A 6,874-nucleotide genomic window follows, 5' to 3' on the forward strand; every position below is an offset into this window, starting at 1 on the left:
TAGGACAAATGACTGTGGTAGTGATATTAGATTTGGACTATGGACTCAGGAAAGCACTGTGTAATGTGTTAACGTCATAAAGGTACTTGATAATAGTATGTCTCCTAGATTGTAAGCTCTTCAGGGCAGGGTACCCCCTCCTCCTTCTGTGTCACTCTCTGTATCTGTCATTTGCAAGCCCTATTTAATGTACAGAATGTTGGCGCTATATAAATCCTGATTATCCTGCGGATGATGTATATGTCCTGCGTATGATTCCTTTCACCATATGCTGTTAGTCCTGTGTTGTCACCATATTAACAAATAATACTATACAATAAAACAACACTAAAGGAGATATACATTTACGTATACCACCTTAGTCTGCACTTACAAGGTTGCCCATCTCTTGCATTACCTTTCAAGTCAATTTGATTTGGCCCAATGAATATTAGATCATGTGCAAAAGATTGGTTCCCTAACAGAAATGCCCTTTGGCTCATCACATTTGTAAGGGCTTCCATTTGAGGTTTATGTATATTTGTGTAAATAACAAGGTGTCATGAACATTGTTTCTTTGTCTCCATAGAAGTGTGTGCAGGTGGAATGGGATGGTCACTCCTGATGGAAACAAATCGTAGGCCAACCATCAGCATAGCGGTGAGTTAAGCTGCCATTATTTGAATTTTCATTTCTTGAGATGTTGATCTGCTATTGATATCACACAACATGAGATTTCTCAGTGATTCAAAGTGTTTTCAGCAATTCTCTCAAATTATTTTAATCCCTGTTCATTTTTGCTCTGTAAATTTCTAAGTACGTGACACTTAATACTGTTTGTGAATTAGATTTCTCCCCAATTCCTATTCATGAGAAACAGTAACTAAAGTACATATAAGATATTTGGAAGCCTTACATTTATTATGCCAGTTTCTAATCTCCATATTAAGTTTTCACTTTTCATTTGGTTTTAAAAATGAAAAACCAAAATGTTATATTTGACTTTTCTCTTAGTTTATACCCTGTAAGTCTTTCCCTGGGTGGCACATCTTACTCCACTGTAACTATTTAATGTACAGCGCTGCATAATATGTTGGCGCTATATAAATCCTGTTTAATATTAATAATAATAATAATAATAATTATGAAGGGGGCCATAGTTGTCACCATGGCCACCATAACCAGATGAGTTGCAGACTGAGCCAGGAGACATAGAGAGTTTATAATTTGGACATCTAGAACTTACTGTTGATACATGACAATATAGAAACACCAACTACTGTCTGCAGAGGCCCCCTTGAATTTGTGTCTAGAAAATAGTGTTGCAGACATTACCAGGATGAGAAATTCCTCACAGTATGGAGGGGTAATTTAATGGGGCGTGGGTGAAGAAGAAATATAGTTTTCTCACCTTACTCAAAAATGGTTGTAACAGGGTTAGGGTAAGTCTTGCCAACATCCTCCTAAGGGTGGCCCCAGAAGATGTGGATGGTGATACTTCACAGAAATTGATGGCCTGGAGTTTTTTACTTTTTATTGTCTTCAGAAGAAGAAAACATTTACAGAACAAGCCTTATATAGCTGGCACATACCTTCACTCCAGCAAATATCCAACAGATATCGTCCCATCACCATTGCCTCCGAGAGCCAGACATGACCTCTGCTTTTTTCCCATTTCTTTTCCAAAAACTTCTGACCTGGCTGGTATTTTCTTGATTACTGATGGAGAAACGTTCACCAAAACATCCCAGTTGTGAAGTTCTTCTGAATAAAGGGCCACCTCCTAAGTCACAGGAAATGTTTAAGGTGCCCGGACTTCTCTGCACCTGGGCCCATGGCACTGACAGCAAATGTACCCACAGCCAGAGGCAATACATACCTTAGCTGCAGTTTGGCTCCATTTGTTCATTTTATGGCCTGCTTGGCCACCAAGGGCAGTAACAAAGGTGCCAGCATTTTCCAACCTGCAATTATACCACTATACATTTCAAATGTAATACCGCCACATTTTCAATGTTTTCATGGCAAAGAGTATACATTCCTGTATAATGTCCCAGCAATATAATATTATTAAATATTTATTATAATAATTGTCATTAGGCTGTGTTAATGACATATATATATGTTAGGGACATTAAATTGAGAAACAGTTAATGGTATGACAATGGACTTTGTATAGTGCTGCATAATATGTTGGCACTATACAAATAAATAATAATTTCATTTACTGTAAAAATGCAATGTCTTTTATATATCCCACCACAAATAAATAAAAAAAATATACAACTAATCGAATAAAATGCAAAAATGCTTATTAGAAATCATTATTTAATCCCTGGAGATATAATTACTATAACTGCCACTTTATAATTTTTAAAAGAATAAATATAAATGTATTAAAGTAACAATTGCCTATATACATTCATGCAGAAGTAAATGAAGCTGGGAGGATGGGTACAATCAAGTTATCATTCACTTTGATTGTTATGATTTAAATTCCATTCCCATAATTCACCTTGAACTAGGGTTTCTAAGCAGAAAACTGCCATTGCAGTATGTTTTGCTCCTTTTGGAGGGCCTCTCTCCGACTCTATCCGAATCTCCGAATCTCTCAGTCTCTTTCTCTGACTCTCTCTCTTTCTCTCTCCTTCTGACTCTCTCTCTGACACTCCCTCTCTCTCTCTCTCTCTGACTCTCTCTCTCTCTGACTCTCTCTCTCTGATGCTCCCTCTCTCTCTCTGACACGCCCTCTCTCTCTCTGACTCTCTCTCTCTCCTTCTGACTCTCTCTGACACTCCCTCTCTCTCTCTGTCTCTCTGACACGCCCTCTCTCTCTCTCTCTGACTCTCTCTCTCTCTGACTCTCTCTCTCCTTCTGACTCTCTCTGACACTCCCTCTCTCTCTCTGTCTCTCTGACACGCCCTCTCTCTCTCTGACTCTCTCTCTCTCCTTCTGACTCCCTCTCTGACACTCCCTCTCTCTCTCTCTGACACGCCCTCTCTCTCTCTCTCTGACTCTCTCTCTCTCTCCTTCTGACTCTCTCTGACACTTTTTAGCAATAAGTTATCTCATGTAACCTACAAAAAAGAAGACTTTAATGCTGGTGAATGTGGGCAAGTTCACCCCAAAAAAGGCCTACTGTAATTTCCAGATTCACTGAACCTGGCGAAATTCGGATCTGAAAACTTTCCCATGTAATAGTTGGTTTTAAATATTGAGACTAATTCTTTTAGCTTATTTTTAGCATCCAGAAAACGTTTCATAAATATGTCCCAAGGTGGGAGGGCAGAACTATCCTTTTTGTCACTCACAAGGTAGCATGTGCAGCCATTTCTCTTGTGTTCTGTTGTTGCTCAGGGCAGAAATTAAATCATCCACTGAAAGGTTAGGGGCTGAATTATTAAAAAAGTAATGTAGGCTGTTTATTTACTTTGCAAGTGATAACTCAGTTTAGTGAATGTGGTGAATTGTTGTCCGATGTAGTTTTTCACTCTTTGAATGATGGGTTTTACAATACATGGTGATGTGCAGCATGCAGCTCAAAATATCAGTTACTAAATCTTTTCATTTTTCTCTCAGATTTTGAATAGTTTGTTGTCTGTGAGTAGGAGCTTTATTGCACAACTTAAACTGATGTGCGGATTTACAAAATCTCAACATTATCAGGAGTCACATCCAAATTAAAAGAAAACAAGAGAAATCAATTGTATGCAATGATAACAGATATATAAACTTAATTCCAAACTGGAATTTAATAATGAAAACCATTTACACATAGAAATAATCTTCATATGCACATTTAACAAGTAAATAATAATTATACTTCCGATAATTAACGCATTTTGTGATGAAAATCCACTTCCTCAGGTAACAATATATATATTTATGGGAGTATACGCATCCTTATTAAAAGCTAATGAAAACATAATCATCACATAATGAACATATATATCCACTTACAAAATCAAAACATGAAGCAGGTACAAGAAACATTACTACCTTCACTTCAACCCAGAAAAGGTCAAGAAGCCATGCACAGATATAGGATGGAAGGCGAACAGAATCACACCACCAAATGAGAACTTTCAAATGTCCAAGCAGGAAAACTTTTCTACAAAATATTCAGAAATAAATCAACTCTAAATTCGTATGGAGATAAAATCAATATGTTGTAACATTCATTCTCATTTATTATAGATCCACCAGTGTTGAATAGCGTTTTGATCTTTACTCATCCCGTGTAGACAGGACAGGACTGCCCCTGTCAGCTTAAAACCACTACATTCCATGAACATTTCCTGGAGCCCTACTATGCAAAATGCCTGAGTGCTATATAAACACGGTCCCGAATCTTTCTAGTCAAACCCTGGACACCTTTTCACAACTTTATAGATTTACACATTTGTGTATTTTCAGTGATAGGCACTAACAACTTTATTTGTAAATTTGCATATTTAGATCATATCTATATGTAAATGGTTTTAGTATTTTTATGAAGAAAAAATGTTTTAGGGAATTAAAAACATTTTATTGGTTTTTCAAAGAGTTTTTACAACATATTTGGGGGGGAAAATTGAGATTGACACATAACAACAAAAAAATCCAAGTCAAAGAGTTGACTTTATATAAATTCATACATCACATTCACACATCATACAAAGCCAGATTATAACAAGAGGGACTTAAGAGGGACAAAAATAAACAAAAAAAATAGGTAAATAATAAAATAAAATAGGTTTCCAAGTAAATATTGCATCACATCAGTATTGCATTAATATGACGTACAATGGTCTTTGTAAATGCAAAATAAATACCTTTTACATTATTTCCTGTTATAAGTTTTAATGTTAACTTCAGATGCATTGGTCCCTACATCTTCTATAACTTCTAATTGCTGTTACAAGTTTCTGGGAATTAAGTTTGGATATCTTCTATCATTGCATGGAGTTGAATATGATGCTTTAAATGTCCTGTTTTGCTGTATTCTCTTTTCCCAAATTTTACTAAATTTGTGAAAAGTGACTCAGAAGGTTTTAGTTCTTTGGATCCAAAGTTTCCTCTAGACATAATGTTTTAAGGGTTACATTTCTCTCCACATTCATTGTACTAGTTTCTTTAGCTTTTCATCCTGTTTTAGTAAATATATTCATCCATGTGGGAAACTCAAATATTCTAAAATGAAGCAATCTGTTGTTTGCATTAGTCTTTATGATATGACCAAATAGTGTAGAGCTGCAAAGTAATTTAAATTAGGAAATATGAACATAATGTTGCAAATGTGCTGGCAAAAGAGTGATTGCTAATTAAATGCAGTAGTATCTGGAAGCCCTAAGAGTATAAGTAACCTCTATTAACAACTTCTGGTATGTAAATGGAGTGTGACATTTTTAAGTATGTTATGTCCAGCAACGGAGTTTTTGCTAGTTAATATGTCACCACTGGTACTGTACAGCATCATATAATGGTGGATGCAACTCGTTAAGTTGGCACATGCCATCTCATAAAGGTTTGCTGTGAGCATAGAGGAAATACGAGGACATGGGTCTTTACACAAGGAGCTGTATCTGCATCTTTGTCTCATAACCTTTAATAGACCCATGCCCCCAGCCCGGTCTTGTGACAGATATGAATGAGTCATGGCATTGAACATTATGTTGTCTTCACCATCATCCAACAAGACCAGTTTAGCAGTGTGTCTGATAGTCTGGGGGGGGGCATAGCTTTTGAGGGCCACACAGACATCCATGTACTAGCTAATGATACCCCTACTGCTGCTACTGGGATGAAATCCTCAGACCCATGAGTAGACTTTAAGCTGGTGCAGGTGGATCTGAGTTCCCCTGGGTAAGGACAATACCCAGCCTCATGTAGCCAGAGTAGACAGGTCCTGGATGACAAAGGCACTGATGCCATGATCCCCCTGTGCTCCCCAGACATGAATCTAAGAGAAGCAATCTGGGACATTATGTATTGTTGCATTCGACTCTACCAAGTAGTGCCGCAGACTCTCCAGGATCTCTCCCATGCCCTGATCTTGGTCTGGGATGAGATCTCCCTGGGTACTAACTGTTGTCCCATTAAAAGCATACCCTCACTTTATCAGGATTGCATACATGCATGTAGGGGCCATGTACACTACTGAGCCACATTATGATTTGTGATGAAATTCTTACTAATTCCATCATTCTGTGATTTCGTTTTTTTTACATAGATTTTTCAATGTTCAGTTTTGAATCCAGCCATCAGTGAGTAATGACTTTGGTGTGCATTAAATGTTGTCAATGTCAATATGTTCTTAATGAATTATACAATGTTTATCAATAAGGATTATTATTTTTCAGCAGACTGAATTGTATTGTTTGCTGTCAGGTACTAAGAACCATTGGCACAACTTTGTTCCTCATCTTTCAGTTGACAGAGAACACCCCTTCACTTTTTAATAAAGTCACTGATATAGAGATGGTCTATACCAGTGGTCGCCAACCTTTTCAGACCTACGGATCGCTATTATAATTATTATTTTTATTAGTATAATTTTTATTATTATTAATAAAACAGGATTTATATAGCGCCAACATTTTACACAGCGCTGTACATTTAATAGGGGTTGCAAATGACAGACGAATACAGACAGTGACACAGGAGGAGAGGACCCTGCCCCGAAGAGCTTACAATCTAGCAGGTGGGGGAATTTACACACAATAGGAGGGGAAATATGTAGTGGTGGGAAGTAGTGACAGTTTCAAAAGACAGAAGAATGGGTAGTAACATCACATACAAGTTTGAAAAAATGGGTTTTGAGTGCTCTTTTAAATGCTCTAGAATAGTCTTGGAGCCATGTGTGTGATGAGGTTATGAGTGAGGAAGTCATTAGTAGGTCATTGGAGGAGCGGAG

General features: G+C 37.2%; 1 protein-coding gene across 4 annotated transcripts in view; it reads left to right on the forward strand.

The window, feature by feature from the left end:
* Positions 1-508: 508 nt before the first annotated feature.
* Positions 509-6,874, forward strand: part of LRRC4B (leucine rich repeat containing 4B) — a 57,103-nt gene continuing 50,737 nt past the window's right edge. For 2 of the 4 annotated variants that reach the window (XM_072425495.1, XM_072425502.1), the window contains exon 1: positions 509-639. The gene's annotated coding sequence lies outside the window, so the exon portion shown is untranslated. Of the gene's footprint in view, positions 640-6,206; positions 6,225-6,874 lie in introns of those variants that run through there. The other 2 variants (XM_072425498.1, XM_072425500.1) reach the window with 2 other exon arrangements.

Source organism: Pyxicephalus adspersus, chromosome 11 (genome assembly GCF_032062135.1).
Source record: "Pyxicephalus adspersus chromosome 11, UCB_Pads_2.0, whole genome shotgun sequence".
NCBI classification, from domain to species: Eukaryota; Metazoa; Chordata; class Amphibia; order Anura; family Pyxicephalidae; genus Pyxicephalus; species Pyxicephalus adspersus.